At 44.6% G+C, this 26595-nt stretch overlaps 1 protein-coding gene across 14 annotated transcripts in view; it reads left to right on the top strand.

The window, feature by feature from the left end:
* Positions 1-26595, top strand: part of arvcfb (ARVCF delta catenin family member b) — a 309144-nt gene that overhangs the window by 48185 nt on the left and 234364 nt on the right. For all 14 annotated transcript variants that reach the window (XM_036936118.1, XM_036936125.1, XM_036936123.1 and 11 more), the window contains exon 2: positions 24181-24262. The gene's annotated coding sequence lies outside the window, so the exon portion shown is untranslated. The remainder of the gene's footprint in view (positions 1-24180; positions 24263-26595) is intronic.

A 26595-nucleotide genomic window follows, 5' to 3' on the forward strand; every position in this document is an offset into this window, starting at 1 on the left:
AAAAATAGCCATGTTGATTCTGCTGTGGTCACGATGCATGTTACTGATCTCTTGTTTTCCACTGCTTTTGTAGCTCTGTTCATTATTCTGAGGAAAATGATCCACTACATTTGCAGCGTTTTATCAGGCTCTTTTATAGTATGTTTGGTTGTGCATCAATGAGAACAGTAGACATACAGTACTTGCACTGAGACATGGCTGTAGACTCTTAATGTTAGATGCCATGAGAGTCTACAGCCATATCTCAGGGCAAGTAACATATCAGAAATGTAGTTATGACCACTCCTACTACCATAAATATAGTTATATTATGCCCACTCCTACTACCAGAAATGTACTACTATACTATATTCCTATACTATAAGTGGATATGCGCTAGCTCAACAAGCTTTAGCTGTAAAATATCTGCAAAGATGAATACACCCAAAGATAGACAGACTGTAACGCATTGCTCTCATGCAGTGTGAAGCTGTGGTGCCTTGTACATGCTGACAGTCGTTATTGGCAGAGCTGAGTACTCTTGTTGTCATGAATGATTATTTGACCCAGAGACTCTGATCAGGGCTTGACAGGCTAACACTGTGGTCTTCAGACTGGCGAGGAGAAATGTAACCCATAATACTAAATGTACTGTGTTGGGCTGGACTGCGCTAAACTTGACTGGACAACTACACCCAGCGATTAGCAAAGAATCATCAGTGTTTCAAAATACAAAATAGCCTACAGAATTGTATTTTATTTATTTAACTAGCCAAGTCAGTTAAGAAGAAATTGTTATTTACAATGATGGCCTACCAAAAGACAAAAGGTCTCCTGTGTGGATGGGGGCTGGGATTAAAAATATAAATAAATTAAATAAAAATATAGGACAAACACAGATCACGACAAAAGAGACTACAGCACTACAGTTGAAGTCGAAAGTTTACATACATCTCAGCTAAATACTTTTAAACTCAGTTTTTCACAATTCAAGACCCATTTGCAACCAAGCTTTAACTCAAGACTGATGTCTTGAGATGTTGCTTCAATATATCCACATAATTTTCCTCCCTCATGATGCCATCTATTTTGTGAAGTGCACCAGTCACTCCTGCAGCAAAGCACCCTCACAACATGATGCTGCCACCCCCGGGCTTCACGGTTGGGATGGCGCTCTTCGGTTTGCAAGCCTCTCCCTTTTTCCTCCAAACATAATGATGGTCATTATGGCCAAACAGTTCTATTTTTGTTTCATCAGACCAGAGGACATTTCTCCAAAAAGTACGATCTTTGTCCCCAAGTGCAGTTGCAAACGGTAGTCTGGCTTTTTTATGGCGGTTTTGGAGCAGTGGCTTCTTCCTTGCTGAGCGGCCTTTCAGGTTATGTCGATATAGGACTCGTTTTACTGTGGATATAGATAATTTTGTACCTGTTTCCTCCAGCATCTTCACAAGGTCCTTTGCTTTAGTTCTGGGATTGATTTGCACTTTTCGCACCAAAGTATGTTCATCTCCATTAGACAGAACACATCTCCTTCCTGAGCGGTATGACGGCTGCGTGGTCCCATGGTGTTTATACTTGCATACTATTGTTTGTACAGATGAACGTGGTACCTTCAGGTGTTTGGAAATTGCTCCCAAGGATGAACCAGACTTGTGGAGGTCTACATTTTTGTTTCTTGGCTGATTTCTTTTGATTTTCCCATGATATCAAGCGAAGAGGCACTGAGTTTGAAGGTAGGCCTTGAAATACCTCCACAGCTACACCTCCAGTTGACTCAAATTATGTCAATTAGCCTATCAGAAGCTTCTAAAGCCATGACATAATTTTCTGGGATTTTCCAAGCTGTTTGAAGGCACAGTCAACGTAGTGTACATAAACCTCTGACCCACTGGGATTGTGATACAGTGAATTATAAATAATCTGTCTGTAAACAATTGTTGGAAAAATGACTTGTGTCATGTACAAAGTAGATGTCCTAACCGACTTGCCAAAATGTTAGTTTGTTAACAATACATTTGTGGAGTCATTTGATGTCTGGCGTACCACTCATAATAACTGGATTTAATTGTGACATTGGGTTGTGTGACTCAGCTGCAGTTCTAGCTGCATTACAGCTGGGTTTTTGGCTCTTCGGTTCCTCTTAGCTGTGTGTGTGTGTGTGTGTGTGTGTGAGAGAGCGTGTGAGAGCGTGTGAGAGCTTGGTTGTTGTAGCACCCCTACTCAGACTCCATGCTACAGTGATTGTAATGCCCTGGACAGACATTCACTTGTTGAGCGCTGCTCATTTCATTGATCTTTTCCTCCATGGATGAGGTGTTCAGGACAAGTTGGTGGGGGGCTGGAGGGATCCTCATTCCAGATACCTGATTCCCAGACCTCTAATGGAGGGATTTATTCAGTCTTCATGACACGAGGGGAATTTGCTCCATCTCTGCTTGGCTCGAAATGCAAAATAGTCTGTGCTAATTTACATTTGCTTCCTATTTCGTCTATTTGTCCTGAAAGTAGAGGAAGCCTGTCTAGCGATGCTTATGTCCACACAGCTTGTGGTAATTATGCACTGACCACTGACAGAAATATTCATATTCAACTGTAATTATTGTTCTGTATTGTCTTGCAGGGTTTCATATTCACTGCTGGGCAATTCCTCTCTAATGCTATTTATTTTCCATCTATCCGTTCACTAATACTTGTCTTCCATTTCTTTGAATTGCTTTGTGTTAAACAAACAACGTTTTACATAAACAATGTAATTTCTGTTTGTGGATGGGTAGAGGTTGAAATGTAGGCCAATTGTTTTTTAACATGGCTCTTGGGAGAAACACTGGCATGATGGTGTATATGATTAGGAAGGGAAACATGGTTTAAATGAATGTGTGGATTCCTATCTCAGCGTTCCTCTAGAGCACCGTTATTCATCCTCTCCGGGGGATTCATATATAGCTGACAAAAGGCCAGCCACTCGCTCAGGAAACCGTGTTGTACTGAGAGTGAAATATGAACTGCAGTGTCCTCCAGTCTTTAAAAAGCTCAGTGTACACACACACACACAACTATTTGTTTAGCCCACTGCACAAATCTATTACAATTTCTTTCTTTCGTTCTCTCTTGCTTCTTTTTTATTGGTTTAGGTCCACAGCATGTGGGTTTGAGAGCTGAGAATGCAAAAGTATACACTGAAGCCTCTCTGTCTCTCTGTCTCTGTCTCTCTGTCTCTGTCTCTCTCTGTCTCTGTCGCTCTCTGTCTCTGTCTCTCTCTGTCTCTCTCTGTCTCTCGCTGTCTCTCGCTGTCTCTCGCTGTCTCGCTGTCTCTCTCTGTCTCGCTGTCTCTCTCTGTCTCGCTGTCTCTCTCTGTCTCGCTGTCTCTGTCTCGCTATCTCTCTCTCTGTCTCTGTCTCTCTCTGTCTCTCTCTGTCTCTCTCTGTCTCTCTCTGTCTCTCGCTGTCTCTCGCTGTCTCGCTCTGTCTCTCGCTGTCTCACTGTCTCTCTCTGTCTCGCTGTCTCTCTCTGTCTCGCTGTCTCTCTGTCTCTCTCTGTCTCTGTCTCTCTCTGTCTGTCTCTGTCTCTCGCTGTCTCTCTCTGTCTCTGTCTCTCGCTGCCTCTCTGTCTTGCTGTCTCTCTCTCTGTCTCTCTCGCTGTCTCGCTGTCTCTCTCTGTCTCGCTGTCTCTCTCTGTCTCTCTCTGTCTCGCTGTCTCTCTCTGTCTCGCTGTCTCTGTCTCGCTGTCTCTGTCTCGCTATCTCTCTGTCTCGCTGTCTCGCTGTCTCTCTGTCTCGCTGTCTCTCGCTGTCTCGCTGTCTCTCTCTGTCTCTCGCTGTCTCTGTCCCTCGCTGTCTCTGTCCCTCGCTGTCTCTCTCTGTCTCTGTCTCTCGCTGTCTCTCTGTCTTGCTGTCTCTCTCTCTGTCTCTGTGTGTGTGTGTTGAGCTTGGCACGAGAAGCAATGGATTCTTTACAGCAATGGTATCTGGACTACCCTGCAGGGGGATGAGCTTTCTATAAGGGGGAAAAATAAGTTAATGAATTCCAAATACCCAGCCTTTCATCCCCTCACTGTATAGTGTGAAATTCAGCATAAAAAATGACTGACTCTCCTTTCGTGCTGCAAGACTGAGCAGTTTTTGATGACTGGTCAAGAATGAGGTTTTGCACCATTAGCCAGATAAGCTGGCTAATTAGGGCTGCGCACACACCTGAGCCTAACAACATCCCCCCTCTTGTCCTGCAAGCCTCGATGTCGTAGAGAAAAATCCACCTTGCTTTTATGTTGGATTTATTTACACCCATAGAGGGCAGCTGTGCTCTCCCCTCAACTCTGCATCTGTCTGTCTAATGGAGACCAGCAGAGGCAGAACAGACATGTCACCAACAGGGACGGCATATGTTGTCCACTATGGCCTGACATGATAGCAGTCCCAAAGCACATCTCATCTCCTCTGCTCTTTGTAACATCATTCCTGCAGCCATGTGTGAAGAGGCATGGGCGTCCCTAATGATGTTTAGCATCTGTTGCTGATGGAGACCATGGAGGAACCTGTATTGATGTGTATCTCTCTCTCTTCCCCTCTCTCGCACACTTGCTCGCTCTCTCTCTCTGACACAGACCACAGCCTCCTAATGGCCTGAGTGGATAAAAGCAGCACTGTACGTGAGGCTGGGCTAACAATGTGGGAAGAGAGACATGTCATTGATTACTTTCCACAATTCCATTTCAGACAGGCTCCTAATTAATCCTAACCCAGTAAATAGCTTCTGGCATTCAGACTTTCAATGCCATCTTGGCCCGGCCATCAGATAAACAGTGGCTGATATCGACATTTGAGCGTCTGTCTCTGAACGCTGTGGCTTCAGATGGGCTCTCATTTGAAAAACTATTTTGTCTGTGCTTGAGAGCGGGTGGGAGAATTGAGCATTAGAGAGAGAGTTTGTGTGTGAGAGAGAGAGAGCGAGAGAGCTGGCATCAGATGAATCAGGCTGGGAGCTGACAGCAGGCAGAACACTGACACCCACCAGCCCATAATAAACAAAACACTATTACATTAACACCCAAGGTCCAGAATTAACTGGCCCCAGCATAGGCAGAGGGCTAGCCGTTGCACTGTATACCACGCAGTAAGTCCGCGCTCTCTCTCTCTCTCGCTCTCTTCAATTCAAATGGGCTATATTGGCATGGGGAAACATATGTTTACATTGCCAAAGCAAGTGAAATAGATAATTGAAATAAAAAATGTACAGTAAACTTTACACTTACAAGTTTCAGAAGAATAGAGACATTTCAAACGTTATATTAATGTACAGTGTCTTAACAATGTGTAAATTGTTGAAGTACGAAAGGGAAAATTAATACACATAAATATGTTGTATTTACAATGGTGTTTGTGGTTCACTGGTTGCCCTTTTCTAGTGGTGACAGGTCACAAATCTTGCTGTTGTGATGGCACACTGTGGTATTTCACGTAATAGATATGGGAGTTTATCAAATTCAAATTCTTTGCAGGTTTGTGTAATCTAGGGAAATATTTCTCTATGGTCATACATTTGGCAGGAGGTTAAAAAGTGCAGCTCAGTTTGTGGGCAGTGGGCACATTTCCTGTCTATCTCTCCTTCCTCTCTCTCTCTCCTTTCTCTTGCTCTCTCCTTCCTCTCGCTCTCTCTCTCCTTCCTCTCTCTCTTTCTCCTTCCTCTCACTCTCTCTCCTTCCTCTCACTCTCTCCGGCTTTTTAATTCCTCACCTGATAACATTATAATTCTGTTGCCTCTGAAAATGATTGAGTTTGTCAGCACCCATTACATTTATACTGTATCATAAATGAAGCTGTACAGTTCAAAATTCTATCTTTTTTCCCTGGAATAAATGGAGGCTAAACTTTCCACTGGCTATGGTACAGTGCTTTCAGAAAGTATTCATACCCCCTGACTTCTTCCATATTTGTAATTGTGTAACAGCCTGAATTCAGAATTCTACACACAATATCCCATAATAACAAAGTGAAAACATGTTTTTAGAATTTTTTGCAAATGTACACACCCCTGAGTCAATCCATGTTAGAATCACATTTGGCAGTAATTACAGTTGTGAGTCTCTAAGAGCTTTGCATACCTAAATATTTGCATATTATTTTTTTAAATTCTTCAAGCTCTGTCAAGTTGTTGATCATTGCTAGACAGCCATTTTCAAGTATTGCTATAGATTTTCAAGACAATTTAAGTCAAAACCACCTCGGGAACATTCACATTTTTTAAATTCTGTATAGGCTTCCTTCTTTTCACTCTGTCATTTAGGTTTTAGTATTGTGGAGTAACTACAATGTCGTTGATCCATCCTCAGTTTTCTCCTATCACAGCCATTAAACTCTAACTGTTTTAAAGTAACCATTGGCCTCATGATGAAATCCCTGAATGGTTTCCTTCGTCTCTGTAACGGTATTCTGTATGTGAAGGAGAGTCGGACCAAAATGCAGCGTGTCGATTGCGATTCATGTTTAATGAAAAAACACACTAAACACAAACACTACAAAAACAATAAACGTAACGAAAACCTAAACAGCCTATCTGGTGAAAACACATAGACAGGAACAATCACCCACAAACACACAGTGAAACCCAGGCTACCTAAATATGGTTCCCAATCAGAGACAATGACGAACACCTGCCTCTGATTGAGAACCATATCAGGCCGAACATAGAACTGGACAAACTAGACATGTAACATAGAATGCCCACTCAGATCACACCCTGACCAACCAAAACATAGAAATATACAAAGTAAACTATGGTCAGGGTGTGACAGTCTCGAGCAACTGAGTTAGGAAGGACGCCTGTATCTTTGTATTGACTGGGTGTATTGATACACTACAATATCCAAAGTGTAATTAATAATTCACCATGCTCAAAGAGATATGCAATGTCTGCTTTTGAAACTTTTTCTTACCAATATACCAGTAGGTGCCCTTCTTTGTGAGGCATTGGAAAACCTCCCTGGACTTTGTGTTTGAATCTGTGTTTGAAATTTACTGCACAACTGAGGGATCTTACAGATAATTGTATGTGTGGGGTACAGACATGAGCTAGTCATTCCAAAATCATGTTAAACACTGTTATTGCACACAGAGTGAGTCCATGCAACTTATTATGTGACTTGTTAATCAAATCTTTACTCCTGAACTTATTTAGGTTAGACAGAACAAAGGGATTGAATTGTTATTGACTCAAGACATTTCAGCTTTAGTAAATAATTCCAAAAACATAATTCCACTTTGACATTCTGGGGTATTGTGTGTAGGCCAGTGACACAACATCTCAATGTAATCAATTTTAAATTCAGGCAGTAACACAACATGTGGACAATGTAAGATAATATAGACACTAGGGAGTGAGACCATGTTCCGTGGAAGCTTTGATAAAACGCATCTCCAAAGCATATCACCATGATGGCAAAGAGTCTGCACATGAAGATGTACAGGAATGATTAACCCTACACCAAGATGGCGTAGCAGTCGAATGTCTGTTTTGCCATGTCTTGTCCCGTCCCATGTATATATTGTTTTCTTTGTATATATTTTGTATATATTTTTTTATATATATTTTTAATCTCAATTACCATCTAAGGACTGAACTTACTCTCCTGCAACCCGCCTCTCCCAATGTGGTACAGATCTGCTATTTTTTATATTTTTAGAACCGGAACCCCCATCAGCAGCTAGCCAGCTATCTAGCTACTAGCTAGTAGTCAGTTAGCCACTGCTAGCAGTCATCACCGTTAACTCGGACATCAGCCAGCCTCAGCACGGTCAATTCCTGCCAGTCTACACAGCGCAATATCAACCCAGAGCATATCGGACTGCTACCACATCTCCGGATTCCTACCACAAGCTCTGAACCTTTACACCGGATCATCGCAGCTAGCTGCTATCCGAGTGCCTACACCTGGCTAACGTCTCTGTCCCGAAGCAAGCACCAGTTAGCCTGGAGCTAGGCCCTTCTCCCGGCTAGCCGAAGAGATCCATCAGCCAATTCCTAGGCTACAATACCTATTTTGCCTATTGGCCTGGACCCTTTACTGCCGACACAGAGTCCCACCGATCCATCACGACTAGTCTGCCGACATAACCGTCCGAGGGGGTGTCAACAGGCTCTTCCGTTGCGGCGTCCCCCGGAGGCTCATCTGCTAGCCTGCTAGCCTCAGCCCGCTAGCTGTTTGAATCGCTGTGTCTCCAGCTCGCCTAGCTACTCACTGGACCCTATGATCACTCAGCTACACATGCCTCTCCCAAACGTCAATATGCCATGTCTATTGCTGTTTTGGTTAGTGATTATTGTCTTATTTCACTGTAGAGCCTCCAGCCCTGCTCAATATGCCTTAGCTAGCCCTTTTGTTCCACCCCCCACACATGTGGTGACCTCACCTGGCATAAATGATGCCTCTAGAGACAAAACCTCTCTCATCATCACTCAATGCCTAGGTTTACCTCCACTGTACTCACATCCTACCATATCCATGTCTGTACATTATGCCTTGAATCTATTCTTCCGCGCCCAGAAATATGCTCCTTTTACTCTCTGTTCCGAATACACTAGACGATCAGTTCTTATAGCCTTTAGCCATACCCTTATCCTACTCCTCCTCCCCACCCTAAGTTTGTTTTTATTTGCTGCTTTAGCACACTCTGCCAACCTGGATGTCCTAGCCGTGTCTGAATCCTGGCTTAGGAAGGCCACCAAAAATCCAGAAATTTCCATCCCAAACTATAATATTTTCCGACAAGATAGAACTGCCAAAGAGGGCGGAAGCCTGCAGGGTTCTGTCATACTATCCAGGTCTGTGCCCAAACAATTCGATCTTCTACTTTTGAAAATCCACATTTCCAGAAACAAGTCTCTCATTGTTGCTGCTTGTTATAGACCCCCTTCAGCACCCAGCTGTGCCCTGGACACCATATATGAATTGATCGCCTCCCATCTATCTTCAGAGTAAGTACTGTTAGGTGACCTAACCTGGGACATGGGTAACACCCCGGCCGTCCTACAATCTAAGCTAGATGCTCTCAATCTCACACAAATTATCAATGAACCTACCAGGTACAACCTTAAATCCGTAACCATAGGCACCCTCTGAGATATCATTCTGACCAACTTGCCCTCTAAATACACCTCTGCTGTCTTCAACCACGATCTCAGTAATCACTGCCTCATTGCCTGCGTGCGTAATGGGTCCGCGGTCAAACGACCAGCCCTCATCACTGTCAAACGCTCCCTAAAACACTTCAGTGAGCAGGCCTTTCTAATCAACCTGGCCCGGGTATCCTGGAAGGATATTGACCTCGTCAGTAGAGGAAACGTTGTTGCTCATCAAAGTGCTTTCTTCACCATCTTAAATAAGCATGCCCCTTTTAAAAAATATAGAACTAAGAACAGAAATAGCCATTGGTTCACCCCAGACTTGACCAGCACAAAAACATCCTGTGGCATTCTGTATTAGCATCGAATTGCCCCCGCGATATGCAACTTTTCAGGGAAATCAGGAACCAATATACTCAGTCAGTTAGGAAAGCTAAAGCTATCTTTTTCAAACAGAAATTTGCATTCTGTAGCACTAATTCCATAAAGTTTTGGGGCACCTCCTCCCAGCTGCCCACTGCACTGAGGATAGGAAACACTGTCACCACCGATAAATCTACGATAATCGATAATTTCAATAAGCATTTTTCTACGGCTGGCCATGCTTTCCACCTGGCTACCCCTACCCCGGCCAACATCTCAGCACCCCCTGCAGCAACTTGCCCAAGCCCCCCCCACTTCTCCTTCACCCAAATCCAGAGAGCTGATATTCTGAAAGAGCTGCAAAATCTGGATCCCTACAAATCAGCTGGGCTAGACTATCTGGACCCTCTCTTTCTGAAATTATCCGCCGCAATTGTTGCAACCCCTATTACTAGCCTATTCAACCTCTCTTTCGTATCGTCTGAGATCCCCAAAGATTGGAAAGCTGCCTCGGTCATCCCCCTCTTCAAAGGAGGAGACACTCTAGACCCAAACTGTTACAGACCTATATCCATCCTGCCCTGCCTTTCTAAAATCTTTGAAAGCCAAATTAACAAACAGATCACCGACCATTTCGAATCCCACTGTGCCTTCTCCACTATGCAATCTGGTTTCCGAGCTGGTCATGGGTGCACCTCAGCCACGCTCAAGGTACTAAACGATATCATAACCACCATCGATAAAAGACAGAACTGTGCAGCTGTCTTCATCGACCTAGCCAATGCTTTTAACTATGTCAATCACCGCATTCTTATCGCCTGACTCAATAGCCTTGGTTTCTCAAATGACTGCCTCGCCTGGTTCACCAACTACTTCTCAGATAGAGTTCAGTGTGTCAAATCGGAGGGCCTGTTGTCCGGACCTCTGGCAGTCTCTATTGGGGTGCCACAGGGTTCAATTCTCGGGCCGACTCTTTTCTTTGTATATATCAGTGATGTTGCTCTTGCTGCTGGTGATTCCTTGATCCACCTCTACACAGATGACACCATTCTGTATACAACTGGCCCTTCTTTGGACACTGTGCTAACAAACCTCCAAACGAGCTTCAACGCCATACAACACTCCTTCCGTGGCCTCCAACTGCTTTTAAATGTTAGTAAAAGTAAGTGCATGCTCTTCAACCGATTTGTTGCCTGCACCCACCCGCCCGACTAGCATCACTACTCCGGACGGTTCTGACTTATGTCAGAATATGTGGACAACTATAAATACCTAAGTGTCTGGTTAGACTGTAAACTCTCCTTCCAGACTCAAATTAAGCATCTCCAATCCAAAATTAAATCTAGAATCGGCTTCCTATTCCGCAACAAAGCCTCCTTCACTCATGCTGCCAAACATAGCCTTGTAAAACTGACTATCCTACCGATCATTGACTTGGGCGATGTCATTTAGAAAATAGCCTCCAACACTCTACTCGGGAAATTGGATGTAGTCTACTCACAGTGACATCCGTTATGTCGCCAAAGCCCCATATACTACCCACCACTGCGACCTGTATGCTCTCGTTGGCCTGCCCTCACTACATATTCGTTGCCAAACCCACTGGCTCCAGGTCATCTACAAGTCTTTGCTAGGTAAAGCCCTGCCTTATCTCAGCTCACTGGTCAGCATAGGAACACCAATCCGTAGCACTCGCTCTAGCAGGTATATTTCACTGGTCATCCCCAAAGCCAACACTTCCTTTGACCACCTCTCCTTCCAGTTTTCTGCTGCCATTGACTGGAAAAATCACTGAAGCTGGAGTCTTATATCTTCCCCTCTAACTTAAAACATCAGCTGTCAGAGCAGCTTACCAATCTGTAAATAGCACACCCAACTACCTCATCCCCATTTAGTTATTTATCCTCTTGCTCTTTTCACCCCAGTATCTCTACTTGCACATCATCATCTGCACATCTATCACTCCAGTGTTAATGCTAAATTGTAATTATTTCGCCTCTATGGCCTATTTATTGTCTTACCTCTCTACTATTCTACATTTGCACACACTACATAGATTTTTGTATTGTGTTATTGACTGTATGTTTATGTGTAACTGTGTTGTTGTTTGTGTTGCACTGCTTTGCTTTATCTTGGCCAGGTCGCAGTTGTGTATGAGAACCTGTTCTCAACTGTTTTACCTGAAATGAACAACTTATTTTACCTGAAATGAACAAGGTCCTCTACTCCAACAACTAATCCACACATAAAACGGTCATCCGAATCGTTTTTAGCCATCTCTCCTCCTTCCAGGCTTTTTCATCTTTGAACTTATATGTTGATTGGCATCTAAACTATCATAGTATTACTACACCGACCGGCAACACAGTTCGTCTTTCAATCACCTACGTGGGTATAACCAATGAGGAGATGGCACGTGGGTACCTGCTTCTATAAACCAATGAAGAGATGGGAGAGGCAGGACTAGCAGCGCGATCTGCGTCAGAAATAGAAAGCCCTTGGCAACGCAGTGCAATAATTGAATAACATAGATTTCTACATTTATTTTGCAGCGCACGCACGCAGCCTATTAGGAATTTAGTGAAGTAAAAGTAAAAGTTGCCAAAATTATAAATAGTAACGTACCGATACCCCAAAAAATTACTTAAGTATTAGAGGTCGACAGATTATGATTTTTCAATAACAATACCGATTTGTAATAATGGCAATAGCAACAATACAGAATGAACACTTATCTGAACTTAATATAATACATCAATAAAATCTATTTAGTCTCAAATAAATATTTAAACTTGTTCAATTTTGGTTTAAATAATGCAAAAACAAGGTGTTGGAGAAGAAAGTAAAAGTGCAATATTTGCCATGTAAAAAAGCTAACGTTTAAATTCCTTGCTCAGAACTTGAGAACATATGAAAGCTGGTGGTTCCTTTTAACATGAGTCTTCAATATTCCCAGGTAAGAAGTTTTAGGTTGTAGTTATTATAGGAATTATAGACTTTCTCTCTATACCATTTGTATTTCATATACCTTTGACTATTGGATGTTCTTATAGGCACTACAGTATTGCCAGCCTAATTTCGGGAGTTGATAGGCTTGAAGTCATAAACAGTGCAATTACTTGAAGCACAGCGAAGTGCTACTGGCAAATGCAGGAAAGTGCTGTTTGAATGAATGCATACGAGCCTACTGCCTACCACTGCTCAGTCAGACTGCTCTATCAAATCATAGACTTAATTATAATATAATTATTATTATTATTAATTATGTACAATTCTGGCAAATTAATTATTGTCTTTGTTAGGAAGAAATAGTCTTCACAGTTCGCAACGAGCCAAGCAGCCCAAACTGCTGCATATACTCTGACTCTGCTTGCACAGAACGCAAGAGAAGTGACACAATTTCCCTAGTTAAAAGAAATTCATGTTAGCAGGCAATATTAACTAAATATGCAGGTTTAAAAATATATACTTGTGTATTGATTTTAAGAAAGGCATTGATGTTTATGGTTAGGTACACATTGGTGCAACGACAGTGCTTTTTTCGCGAATGCGCTTGTTAAATCATCACCCATTTGGCGAAGTAGGCTGTAGTTCAATGATAAATTAACAGGCACTGCATCAATTATATGCAACACAGGACAAGCTAGATAAACTAGTAATATCATCAACCGTGTGTAGTTAACTGGTGATTATGTTAAGATGGATTGTTTTTATAAGATAAGTTTAATGCTAGCTAGCACCTTTCCTTGGCTCATTGCTGCACTCGAGTAACAGATAGCCAGCCTGCCATGCAGTCTCCTCATGAAATGCAATGTACTCGGCCATAATCGGTGTCCCAAAATGCAGATTACCGATTGTTATGAAAACTTGAAATCGACCCTAATTAATCGGCCATTCCGATGAATCTGTCGACCTCTAAGTATTACTTTACACCACTGAGAAGGAGTAACAATTAAGACTATCATGGATCTGCTATTCCTACTCATAACACAGCACAATTCTACTACCATGACTGACTTCCTGATCTGGAGTGTAATGTATTGCATCTTTGATCATACAGTATCACAGCGCTTTTAACTGGACATTTTGAAATGAACACACTCCCCCATAATGAGGACTTGATATAGGCATCCTTCCATTGGCTTTGACTATAACGAGTTTGACTGAGGCAAAATAACTAAGGAGACTAGGGGGTGATGCGCTCTGACAGCTTTACAGACAGACACACTTGCTGAAAACTCCCAAATGAGAGAAGACCGGGAGATGTGGAAGTCCATTACCGACAACTCTAACTTCCCCCTCTCTCTGGAAATCACACTTCTGCCGCCTGACTGACGGCGAAACATTAGATTTCAATTTCATGTGGATCTGTGGTTGATACAAAAGGCATACTGAAAGTGACTTGAGCCATATTTATTCCAGGGCAATGGCAGATAGTGTGACTTCCCAGTCATAACAGAGAGATGTCTGTCTGTGTAGTGAAGCACAATGAACAGTTATGTCCCTTCTCATTTAGCTTACTACCACACTGCCTTTTGCATCACTCACACTCTGTGTGCATGTAGGCATACTGTAACTTAACACGGCGAGGCTCTCTGCGTGTGAAAATGCCTGTACGCATTCTTAATGTGCTTTAATTCACAAGACATCACCTTACCTGTACACTTCATAACAGTTATACACCATAGAGTGTAGTACGCTTAAAGAGAGAAAATACAACATTCACGTTGAGCTGGTTCCCTATCTTTCTCTTCCGTTCCTTTCTTTCATCCCTCTTCTTCCTCTCACTGTCTTGGCATTGTGTTCTTCAACCCAGAACTATCCATTCTATCCAACACACTGTGCCAATCACTCTCAAGGCTGAATAAGGCTCCATATTAGCATATCCTTTAGTGAGCACTGCACTCCCTGTCAGTCTGTTCACCCTACTTCAGCACTTCACAAAGATATGATTCTGCCTTTATAGGATTGTTTACCCTGATATAATAGTCTCAGCTATGTGGATCTCCCATTCTGAATGAGGCCAGTTGAATGTCATTGCAATGCCTGTGTTTGACCACACTGTGATGTGTCTGTCTGTATCTGCATGGGGGTTCTGTTACTGGATGGGCTCCAGCACTAACAGCCTGTAAATGAGAGTCTAAATGGATGTCAGAGGGCTGATGAGACAGACTGGGGGGGAAAGAGGGAGGGAGGGGGAGTCAAGAGGAGAGGGAGTCAAGAAGAGGGAGGGAGGGGGAGTCAAGAGGATGGAGGGAGAGCGAGAGGAGGGAGGGAGGGAGGGAGGGGCAGTCGAGTAGGGAGGGAGGAGTCGAGAGGAGAGGGGTTAAGAGGAGAGGAGGGGATGAGATGAGGGAGGGATCAAGAGGAGATGAGAGGAGTGAGGGGTCAAGAAGTGGAGACGGAGGGGGGAGTCAAGAGGAGAGGAGGGAGGGGAAGGCGAGAGGAGGAACATAAAGGAGAGAGGAGGGACGTGAGGCGAGAGGAGGGACGTGAGGCGAGAGGAGGGACGTGAGGCGAGAGGGGAGAGGGGAAGGCGAGAGGAGGAACATAAAGGAGGGACGTGAGGCGAGAGGAGGGACGTGAGGCGAGAGGAGGGACGTGAGGCGAGAGGAGGGACGTGAGGCGAGAGGGGAGAGGGGAAGGCGAGAGGAGGAACATAAAGGAGAGAGGAGGGACGTGAGGGGAGAGGAGGGACGTGAGGGGAGAGGAGGGACGTGAGGGGAGAGGAGGGACGTGAGGCGAGAGGAGGGACGTGAGGGGAGAGAGGGGGAGGGAGGGACGGGGTCAAGAAGAGTGGGAGGGAGGAGTCAGGAGGACAAGAGAGGAGGGAGGGGTCAAGAGGAGAGGAGGAAGGGGTCAAGAGGAGAGAGGGAGGGAGGGAGGGAGGGAGGGAGGGAGGGAGGGGGGTCAAGAGGAGAGAGGGAGGGAGGGAGGGGGGTCAAGAGGAGAGAAGGGAGGGAGGGGTGGTGTTCGAGAGAAGGGAGGGAGGGGTGGTGTTCAAGAGGAGAGGGAGGAAAGGGGAGATGAGGGGAGAGGAGGGGCGCGAGGGGAGAGGAAGGGCACGGAGGGATGTGAGGGGCGAGGAGAGATGTGAGGGGAGAGGAGGGGCAGGGAGGGATGTGAGGGGTGAGGAGGGATGTGAGGGGAGAGGAGGGATGTGAGGGGAGAGGGGAAGGGGCTATGCCTGTTGTCTGAAAAACCTCTTTGGCACAGCTCTGGGAGAATACACAGGATTCATTGTTTGTGTGTCTCTGCTCTAGGAATCAGTGAGTAGGGTTTGGTGTGTGTATTCTTGTGCACGCTCTGGGAAGAAGTGTGTGGGTGAGTTGTGACTGGTTAATCTATTAGCCATTAGAAGAGACTGCTTAACACTTTTATTGACTGGAAGTGTCTATGGTCGTGTTTCAACAGGTATCAGAATTGTTTTTCTCATTGTAGGTGTGACATACTGAGCTCAGTAGCTGGTAGAAAACAGCAATGGATACCCCTCTCATTCTGCATAGAATAAATTCACAATCATGTTGACTTGCTATGCTTTTCCTCAGGCTTCTCCCGTACCAGATGATTCAATCTTCAATTCTGTCTGGTCACAGAACAGTACATCTGTGTATAATGTATTTCATATCTTGTAAATTATGGATCTATAAGTCCTTATGAATGGACAGTCGATCAAAACTGGAAGTGTTTGAATGTAGACAGACAAGTTTTCATTATAAGCATTTCAAAGCCATTGCATCCTATACCCATTCAACTACAAAGCTTGATTACCAAATCGGAGAAATGTCAAAAACGTCCAGGTATGTTTCAATTATGAATGGTCTTGCATGTTTGTGTCAGATTGACAGTTTGAAATACAGTTGGGGACTGAGGAGATATTCAAATGCTGAACAATCAAGAGAGGGAGAGTGACTCAGTGCCAGTGCAGTTCCCCTGAGTGTTTTCTTGTTGATTTCTCCTCATTAAAACTCAGTAAGACCTTCCTATCCCCTTAGCATTACACTCAGTACACCGCTCTGACCTCACTTGAACCATGTGCTTCTTAACCTTTATGTAAATATGCTTTTTAGCGAAAGCAGGCTTAATGTGAGCGTTTTATCAGTGTATCACCTGAGGCTCTGTCTGGACTGGCACATTTCTCAGTCAGCACTATACTTACTGCATGACTACTGGGTGACATCATGGCAGTTCCTGTACACTGTCGCTCCCTGTTCCCTATTCCTGTTCCCCTTTGAATTACCTCACCCTTCACTCTCAGTTAATCTCTCCGAGTTCACTGTGCCATGTGGAGGAGCCCAGTGCTGAGGAGAGACATGGGAAAGTTCAGTCACCTTTAGTTCTCTGAAGTCCAACAGTAGTAGTGGCCATGTGGACAGGACAGGAGCAGTTGTCCAAGCAAACATCCAATGGAATGACCATTAACACTGCTTGTCCTGTCACTCAGATTTAAGATCGTCTGAATGTCACAACACAACCCTTACTCCAGTGTCCATCTTGTCCTCTCCTTTACTCTCCTCACCCTCCACCCTTCCCCTTCCCCCCTTAACTGACATAATATCTGGCTCAACACCCCTCCTCCATCACAGCAGGGGACTAAACATGTTGCACACATGCAGTATGTTTGAGGCCAAGCCTGTTATGTCTCGCTAACTGCTAGTGAGACTTGGCTGTCTGGGTTATGTCTGCCATACGGTAGTGCTGCTGGGTCTGGGTTATGTCTGCCATACGGTAGTACTGCTGGGTCTGGGTTATGTCTGCCATACGGTAGTGCTGCTGGGTCTGGGTTATGTCTGCCATACGGTAGTGCTGCTGGGTCTGGGTTATGTCTGCCATACGGTAGTACTGCTGGGTCTGGGTTATGTCTGCCATACGGTAGTGCTGCTGGGTCTGGGTTATGTCTGCCATACGGTAGTGCTGCTGGGTCTGGGTTATGTCTGCCATACGGTAGTGCTGCTGGGTCTGGGTTATGTCTGCCATACGGTAGTGCTGCTGGGTCTGGGTTATGTCTGCCATACGGTAGTGCTGCTGGGTCTGGGTTATGTCTGCCATACGGTAGTGCTGCTGGGTCTGGGTTATGTCTGCCATACGGTAGTGCTGCTGGGTCTGGGTTATGTCTGCCATACGGTAGTGCTGCTGGGTCTGGGTTATGTCTGCCATACGGTAGTGCTGCTGGGTCTGGGTTATGTCTGCCATACGGTAGTGCTGCTGGGTCTGGGTTATGTCTGCCATACGGTAGTGCTGCTGGGTCTGGGTTATGTCTGCCATACGGTAGTGCTGCTGGGTCTGGGTTATGTCTGCCATACGGTAGTACTGCTGGGTCTGGGTTATGTCTGCCATACGGTAGTGCTGCTGGGTCTGGGTTATGTCTGCCATACGGTAGTGCTGCTGGGTCTGGGTTATGTCTGCCATACGGTAGTGCTGCTGGGTCTGGGTTATGTCTGCCATACGGTAGTGCTGCTGGGTCTGGGTTATGTCTGCCATACGGTAGTGCTGATGGGTCTGGGTTATGTCTGCCATACAGCCATACTGGAGCTGGGGCCCAGGCTGTGCCACTCTGACCCTTCAACATGTCTGTGTGGGGCTGTCATTTAGGAGTGCAAGCCAGGGATGGGACTGGGGGAACAAATAGCTTTTTAATTGAGTATAGCCCCAACAAATGCGACCCACACCCCTTCAAATTTGCCATGGCTGCTTTTGTCTTGCCCAGTCCACTCCCATCTCTATTTAATGACCCTGCATTCTGTCTGTCTGTCTGAGTGTGTAAAGTGACTGCTTTTACTTGCAATAGAAAAATAATAATTTCACTCATCAAGAAAGGCTTGGCGAACATAAGACATAGGGAACAAAAAGAGAAATGTGTGTGCGTGTTTGCTTGTTGTTCTACACTGGTTAACAGGACTACTATTGAGATTTCCTTCTAACTCATGTGGCCAAAACTGACATAAAGGACCACCAAGTATTTGAAGAGTAGGTTGTTCCTTTGTGTCGAGAAGAGGCAGTGGTTTCAGGGTAGTGAAACCTGAACCTCCCCTGGTCAAGAGTAATGCACTAGGGAATAGGGTGCTATTTGGGATGTTGCCGCTGCCTCGTGGAAACACCCTTTTACAGATGAGCCCAGTAAGTACAAAAATATACACATCAATACAATACAAAACAGAGATGCGAAAGCACAACAAACACCGTAAAAACATCCTCAGTTAACAGTCTGAATTACCCTGGAGCAGTGTTCTCCGATTTGACCCGTGGGTGATTTTATTTGCCCTTCCCCCCAGTTTTCTGAGAAAAAAAACTAAATAAATAACATTTGTGTGGACTTTTCATTGTTGGACATAAGACTGTAAAAAACAGCAGAAAATCAGCTCCAAGTGATTTTAATTTAAAAAATCAGTTCGCAGGTATTCCTACGCATAATAGAGAGACTTGACGGGATCGTATACACATGTAAAAAAGGTTTGAAATTATTATGTTTTAGTCAACCATTATATCTGTTTGGGATTCTTGCGGTTAATATGCAGTCTACAAATGATTTGTAATTATGTTCTGGCCTCTCGGCCATCCGCTCAAGAAAACATCGGCCCGCGGCTGAATCTAGTTGATGATCCCTACCCTATAGGCACCAAGTAATAAAATGAGCCATTATGGCATCACATTTCTACATTCAAACACAGGTCATATATATGCCCTGTTCTGTGTTACTACACCATCATTCACCCTCCTATATTTCTTTCATCTATTCTAGGGATATTGTTTTAATACAAATAGCTGATGTTTTTACTAAAGCTAACAGACACCACTGTGCCTATTCTAATGAGTCAGTCTGAGGTGATTTGGAGCCCTTTTCTAAGGTGCCAGTCTTCTTCTCTAACTTATCCCCTAGGACCTTTTAAAAGGAAACTTTTACTCTGTTTGCTTGTTCTGTATGTAAATATCCGTGTTCTGAATATCCCCCACTGTAAAATGACAGCTAAAAGGCTGTTGCATAAAGGATCCTGCAGTGTGTGTGTTTGTGTGTGTGTGTGTGTGTGTGTGTGCGGCATCAGTGAATGACCACCACTACCACTGCTGCCAGTTCACCTTTACAGGCCTCCCAGGAATGGTAAATGTCATCACATTTTAAACAAGGCTTTTTGCTTTTTCGCAGCAAATTACTTTCTGTATATGCACTTTTTACTGCAGCTCCCATTTCATTCATTACTATTTCATTTGACATCAGGGGAGCTATAAAACCAGCAAGTAAACGATTTGGCATAGCCAGATAAAAATAGGAGTCCTTGTTTCCCTCTCTTTGCCATTCATTGGGAGCATTATCTTATCAGCAGACAACAGTAGGATTAAGGCCTGGTGGCAGATGTGTGGCCTGGTGGCAGAGAGAGAGAGAGAGACGAAAGACAGAGGGGGGGAGACAGAGGGGGGGGGGGGGAAGACAGAGAGAGAGAGAGAGAGAGAGAGAGGGGAAAGACGGGGAGAGAGAGGGAGAGAGAGGGGAGGAAAGACAGAGAGAGGGGAGGAAAGACCGAGAGAGGGGAGGAAAGACCGAGAGAGGGGAGGAAAGACCGAGAGAGGGGAGGAAAGACCGAGAGAGGGGAGGAAAGACGGGGAGAGGGGAGGAAAGACGGGGAGAGGGGAGGAAAGACGGAGAGGGAGAGGGGAGGAAAGACGGAGAGGGAGAGGGGAGGAAAGACGGAGAGAGAGAGAGGGGAAAGACGGGGAGAGAGAGGGGAAAGACGGGGAAAGACGGGGAGAGAGGGGAAAGACGGAGAGAGAGGGGAAAGACGGGGAAAGACAGAGAGAGGGGAAAGACAGATAGAGAGAGAGGGGAGAGAGAAAGGGGAAAGACAGAGGGGAAAGACGGGGAAAGACAGAGAGAGAGAGGAAAGACGGAGAGAGAGAGGGGAAAGACGGAGAGAGAGAGGGTAAAGAGAGAGAGGGGAAAGACAGAGAGAGGGGAAAGACGGAGAGAGGGGAAAGACGGAGAGAGGGGAAAGACGGAGAGAGGGGAAAGACGGAGAGAGGGGAAAGACGGAGAGAGGGGAAAGACTGAGAGAGGAGAAAGACGGGGAAAGACGGAGAGAGGGGAAAGACAGAGAGAGAGGGGCAAGTCAGAGAGAGAGAGATGGGGGAAAGAGAGAGGGGGGAAGACAGAGAGAGGGGGAAAGACAGAGAGAGGGGGAAAGACAGAGAGAGGGGGAAAGGCAGAGAGAGGGGAAAGACGGGGAAAGACGGAGAGGGGAAAGACAGAGAGAGGGGGGAAAGACAGAGAGAGAGGGGGGGGGGATGACAGAGAGAGAGAGGGGAAAGACAGAGAGTGGGAAAGGGGAAAGACAGAGACACTAAGGGTGATAATAGAAAAGAGAGGGGGAGATGGCGGGTGTTCAGCTGGAGGTCCTGTCCTCTCACAGTCAGCATCGTTCTGTTCTCTTCCTCTAAACATAGCAGGACAGCAGATCCAACAGTGTTTCCTGTCATATACAATATAGTCTCCATGCACCACTAGCCTCACTCACAGCCCTAATAGTGCTCTTTTATTGTCCTGCTCAGACTGTCAGTGACTCACCACACCACCAGTGTGTGTGTGTGTGTGTGTGGAGCCATGGCTAAGAGGAAGCCCATAGAGAGGGTAAATGTCACCAGTCTAGTCTCAGATCTACTGGGACTAAGTCTTGGTTGACATTTCACTGTATTGAATGAGATGTCTTTTTTAAAGGTCCGTCTCTTTTAAGGCTAGAGCGTCATTGTCTCTTAGGTGTATGTCTATTACCTACAAGTCAAATCAAATCAAATCAAATCAAATTTATTTTATATAGCCCTTCGTACATCAGCTGATATCTCAAAGTGCTGTACAGAAACCCAGCCTAAAACCCCAAACAGCAAGCAATGCAGGTGAAGAAGCACGGTGGCTAGGAAAAACTCCCTAGAAAGGCCAAAACCTAGGAAGAAACCTAGAGAGGAACCAGGCTATGTGGGGTGGCCAGTCCTCTTCTGGCTGTGCCGGGTGGAGATTATAACAAAACATGGTCAAGATGTTCAAATGTTCATAAATGACCAGCATGGTCGAATAATAATAAGGCAGAATAGTTGAAACTGGAGCAGCAGCACAGTCAGGTGGACTGGGGACAGCAAGGAGTCATCATGTCAGGTATTCCTGGGGCATGGTCCTAGGGCTCAGGTCCTCCGAGAGAGAGAAAGAAAGAGAGAATTAGAGAGAGCATATGTGGGATGGCCAGTCCTCTTCTGGCTGTGCCGGGTGGAGATTATAACAGAACATGGCCAAGATGTTCAAATGTTCATAAATGATCAGCATGGTCGAATAATAATAAGGCAGAACAGTTGAAACTGGAGCAGCAGCACAGCCAGGTGGACTGGGGACAGCAAGGAGTCATCATGTCAGGTAGTCCTGGGGCATGGTCCTAGGGCTCAGGTCCTCCGAGAGAGAGAAAGAGAGAAGGAGAGAATTAGAGAACGCACACTTAGATTCACACAGGACACCGAATAGGACAGGAGAAGTACTCCAGATATAACAAACTGACCCTAGCCCCCCGACACATAAACTACTGCAGCATAAATACTGGAGGCTGAGACAGGAGGGGTCAGGAGACACTGTGGCCCACTCCGAGGACACCCCCGGACAGGGCCAAACAGGAAGGATATAACCCCACCCACTTTGCCAAAGCACAGCCCCCACACCACTAGAGGGATATCTTCAACCACCAACTTACCATCCTGAGACAAGGCTGAGTATAGCCCACAAAGACCTCCGCCACGGCACAACTTAAGGGGGGGGGGGGGGAGCGCCAACCCAGACAGGATGACCACATCAGTGACTCAACCCACTCAGGTGACGCACCTCCTCCAGGGACGGCATGAGAGAGCCCCAGTAAAGCCAGTGACTCAGCCCCTGTAATAGGGTTAGAGGCAGAGAATCCCAGTGGAAAGAGGGGAACCGGCCAGGCAGAGACAGCAAGGGTGGTTCGTTGCTCCAGAGCCTTTCCGTTCACCCTCCCACTCCTGGGCCAGACTACACTCAATCATATGACCCACTGAAGAGATGAGTCTTCAGTAGAGACTTAAAGGTTGAGACCGAGTTTGCGTCTCTGACATGGGTAGGCAGACCGTTCCATAAAAATGGAGCTCTATAGGAGAAAGCCCTGCCTCCAGCTGTTTGCTTAAAAATTCTAGGGACAATTAGGAGGCCTGCGTCTTGTGACCGTAGCGTACGTGTAGGTATGTACGGCAGGACCAAATCAGAGAGATAGATAGGAGCAAGCCCATGTAATGCTTTGTAGGTTAGCAGTAAAACCTTGAAATCAGCCCTTGCTTTGACAGGAAGCCAGTGTAGAGAGGCTAGCACTGGAGTAATATGATCAAATTTTTTGGTTCTAGTCAGGATTCTAGCAGCCGTATTTAGCACTAACTGAAGTTTATTTAGTGCTTTATCCGGGTAGCCGGAAAGTAGAGCATTGCAGTAGTCTAACCTGGAAGTGACAAAAGCATGGATTAATTTTTCTGCATCATTTTTGGACAGAAAGTTCCTGATTTTTGCAATGTTTCGTAGATGGAAAAAAGCTGTCCTTGAAATGGTCTTGATATGTTCTTCAAAAGAGAGATCAGGGTCCAGAGTAACGCCGAGGTCCTTCACAGTTTTATTTGAGACGACTGTACAACCATTAAGATTAATTGTCAGATTCAACAGAAGATCTCTTTGTTTCTTGGGACCTAGAACAAGCATCTCTGTTTTGTCCGAGTTTAAAAGTAGAAAGTTTGCAGCCATCCACTTCCTTATGTCTGAAACACATTCTTCTAGCAAGGGCAATTTTGGGGCTTCACCATGTTTAATTGAAATGTACAGCTGTGTGTCATCTGCATAGCAGTGAAAGTTAACATTATGTTTTCGAATAACATCCCCAAGAGGTAAAATATATAGTGAAAACAAAAGTGGTCCTAAAACGGAACCTTGAGGAACACCGAAATTTACAGTTGATTTGTCAGAGGACAGACCATTCACAGAGACAAACTGATATCTTTCCGACAGATAAGATCTAAACCAGGCCAGAACTTGTCCGTGTAGACCAATTTGGGTTTCCAATCTCTCCAAAAGAATGTGGTGATCGATGGTATCAAAAGCAGCACTAAGGTCTAGGAGCACGAGGACAGATGCAGAGCCTCGGTCCGATGCCATTAAAATGTCATTTACCACCTTCACAAGTGCCGTCTCAGTGCTATGATGGGGTCTAAAACCAGACTGAAGCATTTCGTATACATTGTTTGTTACAAGTATATAAAATCCCATATCTTTGATATAAATATCCTCTTTGGTGACTAAGATGGGCCAAAGGTCAACTGGGTTGTTGGAATGAATTAGGCCAGTGTGAAAAGACATGGGAGAACTGCCTTACTGGGTTTAGCAGTCAACCGATCAAACCATGTTTTAGAATCATTTATCTTGGCATATCAGTTGTATAATGACCTACTTTAAGTTTCAAGTTTTAATGTCACGTGCACATGTACAGTGAAATGCCTTTCTTGCAAGCTCTAAACCCAACAATGCAGTAATCAAAGAGAAGTTGGATCAGAGCTTGCAAAGCTCCAGAACGGCACAATGTGTTATTTTGACCATACTATTATATTTCTAGTATGGAAGGTACATTCATTTTGCCAATTTACTGGACCTATCATATCTGATGAAGCGAGCAGCCTAAAAAACATATATTGTTTTGTCTTGCAGGTGTAGCAGCACAGTTGCAGTGGCCCTCTGATAAATGTCCACCTGCGCTGAAGTTTTTATGGGTCTTTCTCTTCAGCCAAAGGTGAGTCCATCCCCATTTCCTAAGTGCCCTGAATTAGGCCTAACCAGTAGATTTATATCACAGGCTGTAGTGTCTGGTCTGATTGCACAGCTGTTCTATGGATGCATCTAAACATGGTACCCTATCCCTGTATAGTGCACTACTTTTGACAGCCCTGATCAAAAGTAGTGCACTACATAGGGAATAGGGCGCTATTTGAGATGCATCCCATGTCTTAGGGTTTAGCGTGCCCTCTCATTCCCTTTCCAATTATATCAGATGGAAAAACAGACTGGTCTTCTTATACTCTACTGATCTATTAATATAGCGAAGTGAAAGTGTTATAAAAAGTACAGTGTCAATATGATATCCTGATTTAATGAATGTTGTTTTCTAAACATGGATTAACATATAGGATAGATCAGAGTGGAACGGCTTGGAAATGGAACAGCATTTAAAACACAACAACAATAAATATTTCCCTCACAGAATTAGATTAGCTAAAGTGAATCACCGGTGGGCCAAGATGCATGGGTCTGTGTTAGAGCATACTCTGAAAATCAATAGATATCAAAAATCAATCCACTCGGAACGGTAATTTACAATGATTAAAACATTTCAACCTTACATTCTGAAATATAATAGGGTTGATCAAGCTCCCCTGAATAGCCTTCAACATTTTCAAGCCTGGGTTTAAGTGTGCCTATTCACTAATGAATACAATGTGGAACAAGCCTTTTCACTTTATCAGGCACCAATGAGCCTGTGCTAATCTGTTAAACAATCATGAGTAAATTCTGTAAAACCATCTAATGTAGGCCGAGGCTAATAACAATCATCACTGACCCAGTAGCAATCAGGACACATCCTTTATCTGCATGTGATGTCCCTGGTCTTTATTATTGTCTGTGACAGTTTGACTTTAGTTGTTGTTGTGGGCTTCCTTCTATTTCTCAGTGGTGATGTCCCTGGTCTGAATGAAAGTAGAACAGTTCTGTTGCTACCTGACTAACATGTTGCAGCCTTGATGTTGGTTGCCTAGGAGCTCTGCACTAAGCTTGAACCTATTTATTGCAGGGTGCAATACTTTAGCCTATTTCTCGCTCTCGCTTTTCCACAGTCGAGTCTCTTTAGCCATTGATTTACCGGTACACTGAGTCTAGATGTTGTCAAGTAATTAAAGTGAATCTTGAGTCTGGCTGCTCAAAGTGGTCAGTTGTGGCTTTTTGGCATGGGAGAGGCTATAAGGACACTGCTGACCTCCAAAACAATTAACCAAAATCTAAAACTGACCCGTACCTTAACTCTAACCATAACCTAATTTTAACCAAGTCTGAAATTAAATATCGGCTTTTAGGTCAGGATTATAGGCTTTTCAGCTGGCATGGACTGAATGGCAAAAGTGTATGAATGGTAACCAGAGAGGACACAGCTGACTTTGTTTATTCTGATGTATCTTTTTGTCAAGCTAGAGATGGAATAGCTGACTGTCCTGGCTGGATCGTTTACACCATACTGATGGAGGGAGGTAGTCCATCACTAGAACAGAATCTCGTATCTCTCCCAGGAGTTATGGCCTAGCACTGGATGAGCATATCAGCATCGGAGCTCGGGGCTTGCTTGGTGCCGGAGGAGAGAGATGTAAAGACTGTTCTGCTCTGCAAGAGATTTTAAAAGTGCTCCTCTCTCCACCTTCACAAATGACAAGATGGCCAGACTCTGACATCTTGTTAGTGAGAGTATTGGTCTGAGATCCGAGATACAGACTGTGTCCCAAATGACATCCTGTTCCCTATCAGAGTACCTCTACTATAATATAGTGCACTACTTTTGATGGCCCTCATCAAAAGTAGTGCAATATGTGGGAATAGGGTGCTATTTGCGATGCATCCCATGTCTTAGGGTTTAGCGTGCCCTCATATTACTTTTCCAATTATATCAGATGGAAAAACAGACTGGTTTTCTTATACTGTACTGATCTAAAAATATAGCTAAGTGGAAAGAGGACAATTGGTTCAGTCTGATTTCCACCAGACACTGGGAGACGAATTCACCTTTCAGCAGGACAATTACGGAAAACACAAGGCCAAATATACACTTGAGTTGCTTACCAAGACCACATGGAATGTGAATGTGGCCTAGTTACAGTTTTGACCTAAATCAGCTTGAAACTCTATGGCAGACTTAAATTCTGTCTAGCAATGATCAACAACTAACTTGACAGAGCTTGAAGAATACAAAATATATATTGGGCAAATATTGTACAATCCAGGTATGGAAATCTCTTAGAGACTTACCCAGAAAGACTCACAGCTGTAATGGAATTTTTCCTATTTTGTTGCATTACAACCTGT

Source organism: Oncorhynchus mykiss, chromosome 11, assembly GCF_013265735.2.
Source record: "Oncorhynchus mykiss isolate Arlee chromosome 11, USDA_OmykA_1.1, whole genome shotgun sequence".
NCBI classification, from domain to species: Eukaryota; Metazoa; Chordata; class Actinopteri; order Salmoniformes; family Salmonidae; genus Oncorhynchus; species Oncorhynchus mykiss.